Raw genomic sequence first — 16236 nt, forward strand, 5'->3', positions numbered from 1 at the left:
GGTCATTATATACAAAGAGTGTCTCCGTCCACATTCGCTGAAAAATGACACATCTTCAAACGGTAGGTTGTACATTATATACAGTAGAAGGGGAAAAGCCAACCATTGTTTTTTTCTTCTTTTTTTTTCTTTTTTTTTCAAGCTATTTGAAAAGGCTGAAAATACCCTTCACGAGAAGGAACAATTGAAAGCTGAAGCAATTGTGCATTGCGAGATTAAAAACACTTCCTGCAACAATTGTGAAACATGACAATGCACACACAGGAAAGCACTTGAGGGAATAAAGAGAGGTGAAGGTGACGGGGGAGAGGATAGAGAGAAGACGAAAGACTCTCTTTGCAGGATGCACAGTAAGAGAGTGTCTGTTTGTGTGTGTGTCTGTGTGTGTGTGTGTGTGTGTGTGTGTGTGTGTATGTGCGCGCAGTGGGAAAGAAGGAGGGGGTGTGTTCACTTGGAGACAGCGGGGATGGCTTATTAGAAAATCATCCCTCTTAGCCAATGGTTTTTAAGAGAGAGGCAGATGTCATTTGACTGAGAAGGACCACCTCCCACAGCCAGCACATCCCCTTCAGTGTAACGCAGCGATGTGTGAGAGCGCCGCTGTCACTGTTCTCTCCTCTCCGTGCGTGTTTTCCTCCCTCACTGTCCACAGGCACTTTCTCGCCTCCTCTCTGATTTCTCCTCCTCTCTTTTAATCTGCTCTCGCGGTCCCTCTCCTTGCCCCCTCCTCTCTCTTTGCTTTCTCCGGCTCCTCTTTCTCTTTCTCCTTCTCTCTGACTCTGTCCCATAGGCAGAGATAGGATCTGTTACACAGCAGCAGCAGCAGCAGCAGCAGCAGCCCCACCGACAGCCCAGGTAAGACCTCTTTTTTTTTTTGTGATGTGTTCACTTTGCACTGATGGGGCTTTACTACTGAAAACAGACACCTTATTGCCTGCTCTCCCGTGAACACAAGTTCATACCTCTAGATTTGTACTTTCTCCTTGCTCCTGGTTTTGTCGTGATGAAATGTGAACTGGAGATGGGTGATTGCATTGAGAGGGGCAGTGGAAAGCTAATGTGAAGTTGTCTCATACCCAAGGCACTCAAATGCGGTTCTGTAAGCGTTTATTTTTTTATTGTTTGCAAGCTGTGACCATGACAACTTTGTAAGAATGTCACTGAGAGGTGCGTGGAGGACTGTTGGGATTAAAATCGCAGACAGACTTCATACAGTCACGGAGATGGGGAAAGAGAAATATGCAACAAAAAAAAAAAAGAAAGGGCTGTTGCTGATAAAAGCCAGGGGGTAGGAAGTGAATCAAGAGTCGCGGGAGCATGAGCTCAGGTGTTCGTTCACAGATCAGCAGGTGACGAGTGGACTCTATTGATGTGAACTAAATCCAGAGAAGCTGATGTGAGCGTCTCTTTGCTACAATTATGGAGAGTTTGGATTGGACTTCATGTACAGCCGAGAAATCCTGCTGTGTGGTGCTAGAATGAAGAGTAAAGATGGGTTGCCTCCGTCCACAGACCCTCTTTTGTCTCTAGACGCGTAGCATTTATTGCTGCTCTATAATTGACACAAATTGTAAATCTGTGTGCATGGAACATTAACTCTTAATGTGCTGGAGAAAAGAGGATAATTAGATTCAGCCCATTGCTGAGTGATGCAGAAAAAAGATTACAGCATAATCCAGGTTATATACTATTTGCTATACGTTGATATTCATATGCATTTGCAAAAAAAAAAAAAAAAAAGAGTTCCCTTTTTGAAATTGACATGTGAATTTGCATGACAAGTGACTGAAGTAGCCATCTTTTCTTGTCTCTGTCATTGAGGAGATGTCCAAATGAGTTTTAGATTACCCATGAGCGACATTCAGCCTTATACATTTTAAATTAACAATAGCACAACGCATCGGACATCTGAAATTCAACAGTGAAGCACATTAGTGTCACTAGAATCATGTCTTGTGTGTGTGTGGGGGGGGGGGGGGGGGGGGGGGGGGGCTCGGCTGCTGTTTGCTCTGCCTCAGAATCACTTGGAGGCGCCTTGCAGGAAGGCTTTAACGACAGTGATTGATGTCGACGTCATCGGGTCGTTGAAAGGTGTTTTTTCGCTGATAAGTAATCTCTGAAGTTCATGTTTAGCTAATATTTTCTCATGGAGCGATGCGTATCGCCTCGGTCTGTGGTGTAAGAATATTCATCACCCTGATGAATTTAAATGAAATCTGAAAATAGCTCAGAGCAAAGTTGCGTTAGGTCTCATAAGTAATACAGCGGCGTGCTTATATTTCATTCATGACATAGTTTGCAGCATGCTCTTTGGACGGTGGAGACAAATTAAGAGAAATGGCTTTGTGATGTGAAAAGACATTTGGTTGTTGAGGTGAGAGAACATCCGGACACCGGCTGCCGTGGAAAACAGTAAGTGAAGACATCGCCTACACTTTAATTGCAACTTGTTCCTTTCAACCGCCCTGGCCACCTTCCACAACCACAGAGCCAACAGTGCAGCCGTTTTTTGTAGCATCGTGCCATTTGGTGGGCACTGCAACCCACGACTGCACACGCAGAGAGGGAGTCCTTGGTACGGGCTTTCTCACGACACACAACTTTACCGAAATTACTCACACGTTCTTCAAATCCCACGCAGCCACCGTGTCACACTAACGCCGTGCCTTGCAGACTATTTATTGGGCATCTTGTTTAACATTATGAAACAATGTGTTAATGTTATCTGGAGCAAAAAAGAAGCTGTCTCAGCTCCTCGCCTGACACCAGGCTCTGTCATTAACCCAGCATACAGCAAGAGACCCAGAAGAAAAAAAAATATCCACATTTTCAGGAAATTAGAGTCAGAGAAATGGGGGGAAGCTGGTGCCTTTTCAGTCCGCTGAGGGTTCTCCGCTGACAGCTACACTCCGTCTTTTTTTTTTTCCGGGTGGTTGTGAGCTGCCCCAGGTGTGACAGGCAGCCGGAGTAATGGGGGACGTTTGACAGATGCATATTTCCAGCCTTGAATGCTTCATATAAAGAAGATAGATGGCATGGATTCAGGCTGAGCGGGGGACAAACTGTTGGGCTGTGAATCACCCCAATGAGTGTGCCGCCTCTCCGCTCGATTGATCTGTCACGTGACTCTCACAACCCGTCCAAGTTACTAATTGCATCCCACCCTTATTATTGATTGAAATATGAGGGTGGTATATTGGACTCCAGGAGGCGAGGCAGGCGGTGTGTTACACCCACTGAGGCTGGCGGTCAAGTTACAGGCACCGTGGCTGCAAATATAAGCAATCGATGATTTGAGTTCAGAAAACAAACATTTTCAAAGCATGCCCTCAACATGGATGGTGTATGTGTGTGTGTGTGTGTGTGTGTGTGTGTGTGTGCACCTGTGTGCGTGTGTGTATCCTAATTCCATTCCTGTAGCATCATAAGGGATTTGATGCCTACTAATGTTGGAGACTTTATGTGATAATTAATCTTTTATAAGCCTATCAGGGCACATAACCAGGATTCAAGGCCAAGAGATTACATGACAGGTTATACAGTAGAGTACAGTGTTTCTTGGCAAATACACTCCAGCTGGGAGCCAATCTGTTCAGAGAAGAGACAAGGGGATCGGGGGGGGGGGGGGGGGGGGGGGGATATTTGTCCCTTGTGGGCTCCTATATGATTTGAAATTGCTGTACAATTTCACTTTACAGATCCATCTGGTGCTGCTAGTTATGAAGCACCCACACGTCCTCTGGCTCACTTGATGGAATTAGACATTTAATTGATTTGATGATGTTGTTGCTGTTCATTTTCATTCATTTTATTGATGCAGTGTATCAAATACAGTGTAATATACAATAGAGTCACATTTTGGTATTCTAATTATTATCAATAAACCTATCGATCAATCGATCAATATGCAAACAAGACATTAGTCTTGTTTGCATATTGATCGAGTCTCCAGGTCTCCAGGTCTCCAGGTCTCCAGTCTCTCACTTGTCGATGGCTTGCAGATCATACCGGCCAGTTGAGAGTATGTGGAGTCAGCGGAGTCAGCGCTCACATTGCTGAACGCTACTCACTCCCTGCAGACAAAAGTTTTGGAAAGGTTATTGTAACCCAGGGATACTTCTGTTGCTTTGCCCGTGGGCCACTTTTGCAAAATAACAAGAGTCCAGAAGCCAGTTAATCAACAGAGTTATACTTTTAGAGGTTCCGGGCGATCCTCCTCTGGCACTTCTTGTGATGCACTCCTTTTGTATGCAGACTGGCACCTTTATTTAAATTAAAAGTAGAAAGAAAAGGAATCCCATGTGAATTAGGAAATGGTTGACGGGCCACCCGGCACCTTCTTGTGGAGAAATGCAGGCTGTGGTTAGTTTGATTTCTTGCTGATTACAATGGATCGCTTTAGTGACATGTTCAGCAAAAAGCGCCGCTTCCGTCTAAACCCTTTTGAGCAAGCGTATTGTTCTTTCTCGGGTTAGAGAGCCCTCCTCCTGCGCCCCCGCAGAAATCCCCCTTTTTTTTTAGATTGTGATTTCTGTTCAAAGCTTAAAATCAAAAGTCTAAGAAAAAAAAAAAAAAAAATTAACTTATTCATGGGAACAGACCCAGCGGGAGAAGGGAGGGGCGGGCTTCAGCTCCACAGAGAGAATACCCTCACATCACACGGGGGGGTTTCCTAGTGTAAACACACTGTATGAATAGCATATGAATAATCACCACCGACGTTAATATGCACCCCATTCATCCTGAGTAACAGGAGTTGGGAGGAGCTGAATGTTCGAGAGCAGAATAGAGAAAGGAAAGATGCCACGTCCATTGGAAACACAATAGCATTTGTTTATATTGGCTGGGATTTATTTCAGGGTGTGTGTGTGTGTGTGTGTGTGTGTGTGTGTGTGTGTGTGTGTGTGTGTGTGTGTGACATGTGCTCATCAAGTCATTAACCACGATAGGAGCATCCAGGGATTCCTCGATCTCATTACCTCTGCTGACACGGGGCAGTAAAGCGTCACGTCGTCATCATATGAAGGTCAAATGACTTAAGCTGGACCTTTACGCTCACCACACTGTGGACTTCATCCATTTAAATGTGTTAGTAAGCAAAAGCAAAAACAGTAACTATTTCACTTATCCGGCCTCTATAAATGATGGATGTTGTACCGTCACTGCTGACTGATCCAATTTTACAAAAAAAAAAAAAAAGATGATGATGAAGTTGAGTCAAGGAAGCTTGGTTATGGAAACCAAATGTCACCTATTTTCTCGGTGGCTTGAAAAATATCAGAAATCGGCTTAAATAAAGAAATCCCCCACAGAGGAAACCTCTTTTATCAACCGTTACCCTTGACATAGTAAGTGGCAATGTTTCACGCTCCCATCCCTCACAGCAGTCAGATGGAGGGACAAATCTGGAAGCTATTATTTGGGCAGAAGAATCATTATGCTCCGCTTGGTTATTGCTACTTCACATTGCTGCTCAGAATACAAACGCTTTTTTTTTTTTTCCCAGAGTCTATTGAATTCACTGACCCCCGACACCTCAACCATTTTCAATTACATTAGCCCCCACCCCACTTGGAATACAAATGTAGGAGCTTGAACATGCCTTATCTCAAGGGTCTTTGTCAAGTAACCGGATTATTTGTTTGTAGCTCTTTCCAACTGACCACGCAGCTTATTCTTTCGGTGTAATGCAGTTGTCAGGCAGCTGAAAGGTGCTGTCACAAAAGACGGCCGGCCTCCTGTCAGCCCGCATGGCCTTTAGCTTGGATCTCCATCACCCTATTAACTTTGGATCACTGGCTGTATTCACTAAGTCTTCCTTTCACGTAATAGAATTAGTGCAGCAATACGCTTCCTCCTTGATGGTCAAACACGTCCCCCCCCCCCACCCCCCCCACCCCCTCAGTCTCGATTGACTTGATCTTTGTCTGTTATTCTCCCCGCTGTCTTTGAGGTGTCACCAGTAATCACATCTAATGAGAGAGGAGAAGAGTCGTTCACCTGAAGAGAACACATGACCTCTGGTGAAAACATGCTGTTCCTGCTATCGCTCTGATGGAAATGTGCAGCTGCAGTCAGTCGGATTTGATGTGATGCCACTTTGATGTTCGGGGCAACGCCCTTTTTTTTTCGTCCTATGGATTCAGAATTCAGAAGATGTTTTACATGCGAGGACGTCACCAGTAATGACAAGTGGAAGATGTGAACCTAACCACTTAGTAACGCAGACTTAAACTGGAGAGGGGAGAGCACAGGGGGCGATCCCACTGGAGCTGCTCAAGAGGAAAGCGCTTCTGATTCACCGAGTCTCTTTTTTTTAATGACACTGTTGCGTCTTGTCTGATTTGCCGTGATAAGTAGCCGCCTCCGAGTGGAAAATACGAACAAGAATGAGAATTGTGCAATATATGAATAGGCGAAGGCTCCAATATTGTGCACCTGGTGTTACCAGGGCCAAAAGATGATTCCCCTTGGAAGGCACGTCACCGACAATCTCATCCAATGTCTCCACTTTTTTTCACGCATTCCTGTCTACAGTGAATCAAAACAACATGAAATAGCAAGACACAAAAGGGTTGAGATTCTCAGAACATATAAGCTTCAGAGCCACGATGAAGCTATATCACACACAGTCAGGGATTAAACGCAGCGTTCATACAAAGAGTACGATAATGGGTCTGTAGCCTATACTGTAATATATATATATATATATATATATATATATATATATATATATATATGGACATATTTAAATGAGCATTTAAACAAACTGCTATCTGAATGGTTGGTTGACTCTTGTACTGACAACATGAGGCTGATGATGCTGGTCTTTGGTGTCCCTTGATACAAGGCCTTTTTCTAATATGCCTGAAGTGTTGAAGTGTAGCTGTGTGCCAATCCTTCATGCAAGCAGAGCCGTTAGTTATTCATTTATTTGAGACAAACCAAACACGCTCTCTTTCTCTCTCTCTCTCTCTGTCTTTCTCTGTCTCTCTCTCTCTCTCTCTCTGTCTCTCTCGCTCTCTCTCCCTCTCTCTCTGTCTTTCTCTCTCTCTCTCTGTCTCTCTCCGTCTCTCTCTCTCTCTCTCTCTGTCTCTCTCCGTCTCTCTCTCTCTCTCTGTCTCTCTCTCTCTCCGTCTCTCACTCTCTTTCTGTCTGTCTCTCTCCATCTCTCTCTCTCTCTCTCTCTCTCTCTCTCTCTCTCTCTCTCTCTGTCTTTCTCTCTCTCTGTCTCTCTCCGTCTCTCTCTCTGTCTCTCTCTCTCTGTCTCTCTCCGTCTCTCTCTCTCTCCATCTCTCTCTCTCTCTGTCTCTCTCGCTCTCTCTCCGTCTCTCTCTCTCTCTGTCTCTCTCCGTCTCTCTCTCTCTCCATCTCTCTCTCTCTCTGTCTCTCTCTCTGTCTCTCTCTCTCTCCGTCTCTCTCTCTCTCTTTCTGTCTGTCTCTCTCCATCTCTCTCTCTGTCTCTCTCTCTCTCTCTCTCTTTCTGTCTGTCTCTCTCTGTGTCTCTCTCTCTCTCTCTCTCTCTCTCTCTCTCCTACCTGCCTAAATGGCAAGCAGAACTGACAGGCTCTACCTAGTGACGATTTCAAGCTGTGCTTGTCTAGTTTGATTGTTTTGTAATGCGAACGAAACATTCTGCCAGTCATAGAAGTGGACGCTATAGATGAGCGGTCACCTTGTCTAATGTGACGAGCGGTCGTATGAAGCTGCAGCAGACACGATGAAGGTATGCCTCTTCTGATGCCAAGTCCTGTGAAGAATCCAGCCAACATCTCTTAAACAGCTTTACTGTCCGTTAGAATCGCCTGATGCTTTTATTTACAGCAATTTAATGCTGTTTGGGTCTTTTTAAGATGTGTGGATGAACCGCAGTGAGGATCAGCATTTATCGAACGCGCTTCACCCTCGCGCCCTGACACCTGGGTTGCAAGGATCAGTGTTGCAGGTCTTTTCAGTGATGGCCCGTTGTTCTCTGCAGCAGTTGCCCGTTTCAAAAGGCCGCCTGTCGATGTGCTTTGCTCTCCTCAGGAGGAGATCCCGTGGCAGTTCATTATTTCATTACACTCCAACCTGCAGCAGCAGGCTGTGTGAGGTGTTTCTCTGTCCTCATTTGCAGTACCACTAGATACACTTTCTATGCTCTTTTGCATCTAATTAGGACAGGCTGTGTGCCTCTAAACAATGGGATAATGACTGGCACTGGCTGGTTTCTTGTGCTGTTGCTGAGTGGCTCCTGGCCAAGTGCCAGAGCCTTGGAATGGGAATCACTCCTTACACAAATGTGGCACAGTTAGGATTGCCAGGGCAAGCTGCTGCTCATTGGTTATCCACATCACCTCCAGGGCTCTGGAATAATTGGTGCTTTAACTGTTATTATTATTTTATTTTTTTTGCATTTAATGAATGTGGGCTCTGATACACAAAAAAATAACTAAATGGATTTTATTTCCATAAAAAAACAATATGATGGTGGGGCCGGTGGGCAGGTAATGTAAGCGGTGCATCCCCCTAATACCATGCAGCAGCAGGAACCTCAGGGCAAGCCTAGACACCTAGGCTACAAGAGGCGAGTGTGCTCTTCTACTGCTCTTCTGTTTAGATGAAGTGGACATAATAACTGTGAACTCACCCGTCGGTTTGTGGACTGCAGTTTTGAATCCAGTTGACTCCAGCAGTTTCTTTTGCAACCAGGAGTGACATGAGCGAGTGGAGCCAAGTACAACCGAACGCGCTGTATGAGACGTTTTAGGCGACTAAAATGTTACAATTAACTTTCACAACACTGTGAACGGGTTAAAGTTGTGAGACGAAAACAACTCCCGGACAATTTGCCTAATGGTCAGTTTAGGGGGCGGAGCCTGCAAGTCTAGAGGCAAAGGATGGCTCAGAAACTTAAGTGCTCTGTAAACACTGCATGGGGAGGGGCCCTGCCCATTGCGGGCCACGCTGCATTCGGTCCTGGCTAAGGTTGGGCTGGACAACTCGCTGGTGATGGCTCACTTTGTTGGAAACCCATTTTTTTTTTTCCCGACAGCCCCACCTTTTCAAATTCCACCCTCTGAAGCACTGCTGGACATATCCAAGGACATCAGCTCACTGTGGCAGGGATGCAAGGACCCTGGCCTCCAATGTGTCCGGGTGTTTGTTCAGTGTCCAGTGTATTTCCACATTAACGCTGTCTCCAGATGAGGCACTTAAGGACAAAGCACGCTGTCCCAGGCCCAAGTCATAGAAAATCTGTATAAATGCTAATTTGCAAATATCAGTAATGTGAGGTGGGTTGGGGGGGGGGGACTTCATACCAACACACTTCTGGACTTATCTAGACCTCCAAAAATTAAAACAAACTCTGCATTAAGATCAAAGCTGTGAGACGTCTTCATTTCAAGGCCGATACTTTGTAACCTTGGTGAGGAACACCTCCTCCAAGCTCTGGTCACACAGCCCACATCCCAAAACAAACACCTGCCTGCTGCTTTCATTAACAATAACAACATCTGCTCTATGAGCTGGGAATTTTTTTTTTAAAAGATAACGAACGGCCCGCTGCACAGTTTGAACACAATCCAGGAATATTTAAACCTCTTCAAAGATGACGTGGATTTGACCTCATGTCCTTGACTAGAACATTAGCAACTCTGTCATGTCTCGCAACACACACTCCACATCGACTTGTCTCTACAGCATTGAGAATACAGTATTAGAGAGTTCATGTTTGTGTGATGCAAACAACAAGACGTAAACCAATTATGAAACAACAGGTGTTTTTAGAGAACATACTTTTCTACTAATCTACTAATTAACCAATGGCGGTTACACACTGCTCAAGCTGTGTGATTCGTTCCTGAAGTGGCTTCCACAAACACTGTAAAGTGTCACCTTAATAAGTTAACTGATAACACTGTAACTCCAATCACTTCATGTAGATGATGACCATCTGTGTGCCACATTTTAATCTCAATGCATTCAGGAGGGAACATCACATTGTGACGTTGCCACACGTGCTGTAATTGTAATCCATGTATGCTGGGTACAAGAGTTGTTTCAAGTTCTGTTCCTAAAATTGCAGTGCGAGGTGGCTGAAGCGTAGCAGAACATCGTTAGAGTTCTTTGTGCTGCTGTCTTTCGAGGATAGGCTGATTTTATCACTGTCAAGCTGGAAGCTACAGATGGTATGTGAATCTAGATTAGCGTGCCTATTGATCGTGGTTCAGGTTGACCATCAATGGCAGATGGAGCATCAGCATTTAATCTGATGAACAAACTATGCCATCGGGGTCATTTATTTATTATTAGTAATATAGTCTATTACTCTTAACGTAACCTTTGAATGTTCTCTTTTTTTTTCTTTCGCTGAGCTGTATGTGGTGTATATAATAATTAAACATTAACGCCGTTATTACTGGTGTGAATGTCAATCACTATCCACACATGGACAGCTAAGAAGCTTGGTGTGATAAAGGGATGAAATAAAGGAATCATATTGTTTTGATTACGCCTCAACTTCAATGTGAAGATAATTAATAGAGCGTGCCATTCTGTCTCTCATGGAAACGAACACCGATATTCCCACATTGTGGTTTGCACGCATTTTCAGAGTTGATTTTTTTACTGGTAAATAGCTAAAGAAATATGTAGTAATTAATAACCAGCCATTGTGTTCCTATAATCCAATCCCTGGTTGGACGTTCTTGCTGCGTGTGTTCCCTAGAGTCTAGACAACAGGCGTGGCTAAATGCTTTAAATGCGTTGTTATAGCTGCGTTTTGGGTATTATTCCTTTCATGTCTGACCTTGTGACAGACATCTCATCTCAAACCTTATTGCCAATGCACACTTGTCTGACTCTTGAGTTAAATACACTTCTTTTTTGTTGTCACAGTTTTGGATGTACACCTGTAGTGTTATTAATTGTGGCTGCATGGGTGCTATCTGGTGGTGAGGTCTTTCACCTTCGTACACGAAAGGTGCCGTGTGGTCACTTGTGGTATTACAGCCAAATATGGTTGATAAACAACATTTTTTTATTGAACGTGCTGTCTTTCTGCTTTCATTGAAAAAAAACCAACAACCAAGAACTTCCTTATAAAGTAACTCTGAAGTCATGACAATGTGACAGTCCAAATAATTCTGACTACAAGAAGTTGATCTGACAAGAAATTGAAAGTAGGATCCCAGTTTCTTGTATTACTCTGAGCATGAATAGTATTGGGATAAAGTCCCAATGACGTGCTTCACAGGCCTTTTGAAGAACAACAGCAGCTCCCTGTGCACACAGTATTGGCGGTACCTGAGAAGGAACGGCACTATTGATACTAAGCAGCTGAGCCAAACTGAAAAGGAAAGTAGTTTTGATAGCTCGGCGTTGAATGCCCCTTTGCTGCAGACCTCAAGCTGCATTTATTGTTGCTCTGTGAAGATAAAATACCCACCCGCTGATCTTGTCTTTATTCTGACTCTCTATTTCAAAGAGGAGTTCACTTCTTCTGTTTGTGTAATCTGATTCTCAGCCTAAGGTGTTATGAATCTCAGACATTGATGGTGTGTGGGGCTTTATCAGGCACTACAGCAATACAAAGATATTCAAAAAGACATCTTTGAATAACTATAAAGACAAATATCACAATATCATTTTGAAGTAATGGTCACAAGACGCTATGTATATGTGTATATGTAGATATATATGAAAAGATTATGTTCATTTTCTTGCCGGAATGATAGTACGGTGCAATTTCGATGATGCAAAAAAAAAAAAAAAGATGTCATCAAGATAGCAGAAGAGCAAGAGAAACACCATCTTTCTAGTTTTATCGTGCTCTTCGTCGAGTAATTTTTCACCAACACTGTTTGGCTTTCTGCGTCTGGAAAGTCTTAAACCAGACACCTTCCTCTTAAACTGAACCCGAGAGGTGAGCAGCAACCAGCCGCTGACTGATTGGACCTGTCAGCCCTCAAAACATTTGATTGGATTTAGCCACAGTGAGGTCTCTGCTTTCACAAAGTGAGCTAACCCAGATTCCTCCACAGAGACAGAATGTTCAATAAAGTCCCACTTTCAGCCTCCCTTTTCTCCTTCCTCTCTTATCCGGGAAGCACAATCAGATAAGTGCCTCATCCAACAAAGGAGATAGAGCACTCACACCATGAGTCCATATGTCATGCAGAATCTTCCCACCCAGGAGTAGATAGAGCAACAATTAGAGCTCTGCTGTGGTAGGCTGAATACTATTTTAATTGTTATCGATGAGTAATGTAGTCCTGGGGGGGTTTCTATCAAAGTGTCACATTTAATTATGACGAAGTTAGAATAAAAGAGCACTTGTAGCTATAACTTCTCAGATAAGTTTCATCCTACCGGCCAACACTTCATTAGGCTGCATTTATTCAATGGAACTGTGTCTGTACATTCAGCACATTTCTGAATATTAACCTTCTTCGGAGCTGTGAAAGACATTAAATATTCTATACATCTTAACTAAAATATTAAAACTGCACTTCAAAGATAATCTTTCTTGACTGTTCCTATCTATTACATATGTGTCGCACACATATAATGGATGGCAAATGAAAAAGTGTTAAGGAAAGGGAGACATGAAAGCTGGAGCTATACAAATGACTTTTTTATTTTCCCTCACCGGTAACGTAGACTTGTCTAGCTGCTGGTAAATGAAGCGGCGTGCCTCTGTTCAGATCGATACACGGATAACAGCGCTGATGTTAAGACTAATTCACATAGACAACACTGGGCTAAAACACAGCTCAGAATTCCCCAAACGGTTTGTTCCTGAATTGCAGCCACAGGTCACACAACACGCAGAATTATTTAACACGTCAGTGGGAACGGTCACGACGATAAGACGGCGTAAGCCAAACATGGACAGCTGTGGGACAAGGGTTGTAGCTCAGCAACAGGGACAGACGGACACGTGTTGACTCTATGATGCTCTGTAAATGAAATCATAACCTGGTCTCTGGTTTAGGCATTATTGAATAGACATTCCTTATTCCTCATGTCTCTCTTTTTTTCTTCCTTTGAAAGCCAATCAAGGACATACTTCATAAAGATGTAAACAAACAATCTGGGCTTAATGGGCCTTATAGTACAGAGTTAGTCTTGAATGTCAGCTGCTCTCGGTTTAATTGAATGCTTATACAGCGCCATCATTTCCCAGACATCAAACTCAGATCCCCCCCAATGTTCTGCTAACCTGACGTTGATCTTGTGTTGTTGTTTTTTTTAATAGTGAAAGAGCACACTGCCTTTCCTTGAGTGGCTGCATTTCTGTCAAGAGCTCCGTACTGAATTCAGTGTCCTGCCGTACATGACCTGCTAATGAAAGAAACACTTAACAACAACAACAACAACAACAACCTGTTTCATTCCCACAAAGAGATTTATCTAATCAACAAAAGTATATTTCTGAGTACAGGAAACTGAGTTGAAATAATAAAGCTACGTATTGATTCAGACAGGACGGCCCTTTTCACGATTTAAGGTCCAACACCCGAATAATATGATTTGTGACAGTGAGAGATTGAAATTCAAACGGTCATCTATGACCAAACTGCCGTGTACTTGTTTTGTTGCAGTACTGGGCGGAGCCACTAGGTGCTCCTTTCATTTCAATGGGAGGTGACACTCACTGCAGAGGCAACTGTCCTGAACAACGAGTTGGTGCGCATATGATGTTACAACAGCAAAAGAATACTGAGGGAACCCACACTGAGTTGTTGTGTTAGCTAGTCATTCAGAGGCTAATGCTAACGACAAACCAGCTGGTAGATGATACGGCTGCTGCTCACAAGATCGAGAACATTTTTAGCACATTTGAAAATTTTTGGGCTCGTCCTCACTTTTGCTTGTAAAAAAAAAAAAAATCAATTTAGAGGTGTTACAAGCACAGGTCTGCCCGGCACCTGCTGTCTTTACATTTCTGTGTTTAGCCTGGAGACTGTTGCTCTCTTGTTGTTCACTTCCAGCAGGACCATGGTGGAGACAAAGGGCACGAGGGCATTTTGTGGTCGGGGCTCCAAAGTCATTAAATACTTGTCGGAGATCTGGAAATCAATGAAATGTCCTTTTGTAAAAAAACATATGTTCTAAAATTGGTTCTTACTTTGCTGTCATTTTTTGTTTAATGTCTTATTAGTATTGATCTCACTCTCTTCCATCTGTTCTTGTAACTATAAACCTCTGAAGTGCTTGAATAAAAGGTATTATTAGTTGTATTTAAATACATGTGAGCGAATTTTCCAAATAGCAGCAAGTTTTATTGTTGATTGTAAACAATCTACAATTGAGACTGAGAGCAGTGTTACAGTACTTGTCAAGTTTCCAATTACCATCTAATTCACAGCAGGCAGTGCCCTCCTCCACTCTGTCTCGCATGTCTTTGCCGCACACTGACTTTATGAAGAATGCATTATTCAGTACAGCAGATTTCAGTTAGTGAGTGTTGATCCAAGACTCCATTTCCTGTTTCAGATTCGTTTATTCAAATGTGACAGTTGTGAAGGAGCTGTCGCAACGCTTTGCTACCGAGGGTCTGAGTAGATTAGGAGATTCAAAGAGACAAAGACAGTCCCATCCCTGCACTGTAGACTCTTGTGAGACAGATGAGTCACATGCTGGTAAAGAACATTTCGACGGGACGACGCTATGTTCCTGAAATTAATTACCTTACCTTCTTAGAAGTCACACCCTGATCAGTCGTCACTCACTGTGGTGTTGACACGTGTGTGAATGTGTTGCTATTTTTTTCTTTTACACAGCTTTTTGCAGGTGGCACCTTCTTGTCTGATGGCTGTGTGTGGTAGCTCTGGAGAAATGTGTATATCTACTGAAAAGACAAAAAGATACAAATAAGGACAGCTACAGTAAGTTAGTCAAATACTTATCTGTGCACACATAGAACTAAGGTTTCCTCAGGTGATCTATATATAAGACAACACCGATAAGATTAACAAAGTTCCATTTCTGCATCTGTCTGCTCCTTTGAACACGTTCTGCTGACTCCGCAATGAGGAAAAGTTGTTCATTAAGAACCCAACCCATGATGAAGGATGCTGGCCCTATAGGATGCCACACTACATCCTAGGCAGTAAGTTATTTCTACCTCTAATGGGATCAGGACACTTTTATCTGGAGCTTTGATCAGTTGATTAAGTAATGCTTTGTTCCTTGTCGAGATGTATAGAGCGCTGTTTCAGTCACCCCAGGTCGAAGAGGTCAAGCCAAGGAGAGATCCAATCAGGCCAGCGGTACTGTCCCAGGCTGGTGGGCCCTGGTGTAATTACACTCTCCCAGACTCCTGGTGAAGTTGCAGATAAGGCGTGAGCATTGTTAGGGGACCTGGGGAAACCCTGTCTACACAAACCTATTGTTTCACATTTTTCATGTTAATTGCATTGTCAGGATTTGGTGTTGCTTTGCATCACAAGCGCAAAGTTTCAAGGTGACTGTTGATGGTGTAAAAGGCTTTACGTGGCGGATGCATGCATGTCTTTAATGATGATCATCTAAAAGAAATCCTTGTCTTCGTTACCGGTCTTTCATTTCTCGTATACAGCACTGCTATTGTCCGGCAAATGTGAAACCTCTACTCTGCCTCTCTGAATTCTCCCAACTGCCTCTAATTTATTGAAACTTGGGTTGCAATTATGCTCATGAGTTTTAACCAACTAAATTTGTTTGCCGAAGACTTTGGCTACCCTTAATTTAAGGTTAAAAGAGGACGATGCAGCAGAAAGCCTATTTAGAAGAAGAGATCATAATCACCCACTCAAATGATTATAAAAATGCAATTGAAAAGAATCTCTGCAGTGCTTTAACATGAACTTTGAGTATCCATTAGCTGATAGCATAGCCACTAATCAGATTTTTTTTTTTTTTATTGCACGTGCAATCGAATTACCCATATGGTGAAGCTCAGCAATATTTCCGACTAGCGCTCTCATACTGTGAGAGCCTCGTGGCTTCCAGGTCCCGGTTCTCGCTGCTCCGTCTCGAGGCTCAATACAGCGGAGTAAATTTGTATCCCCTTGTGCATAGGTGTGTCTGATTGGTGGATCAAGTTCTGTGTGTGTGTGTGTCCCCCCTGTCTGGGACTCTCATTGAATTACCGCCACGCGGGCCCAGCAGCTGTTCCTTCTGGTCGCAGCAGGCCGCTGTCGTTAATTGAAGCGTAATGGGCTCAGCAGCGGGGAAGGTCAGACGGAAGCGCTCTGCTGATGCACA

General features: G+C 43.6%; 1 protein-coding gene across 1 annotated transcript in view; it reads left to right on the plus strand.

Moving 5' to 3' along the window:
• Positions 1-598: 598 nt before the first annotated feature.
• thsd7ba (thrombospondin, type I, domain containing 7Ba) overlaps positions 599-16236 on the plus strand; it is a 144354-nt gene continuing 128716 nt past the window's right edge. Inside the window, exon 1 of the mRNA XM_068737933.1 lies at positions 599-855. The gene's annotated coding sequence lies outside the window, so the exon portion shown is untranslated. The remainder of the gene's footprint in view (positions 856-16236) is intronic.

Source organism: Cebidichthys violaceus, unplaced genomic scaffold, assembly GCF_023349555.1.
Source record: "Cebidichthys violaceus isolate CVI_PGR_0920_01 unplaced genomic scaffold, fCebVio1.0.p SCAF_11, whole genome shotgun sequence".
NCBI lineage: Eukaryota > Metazoa > Chordata > Actinopteri > Perciformes > Stichaeidae > Cebidichthys > Cebidichthys violaceus.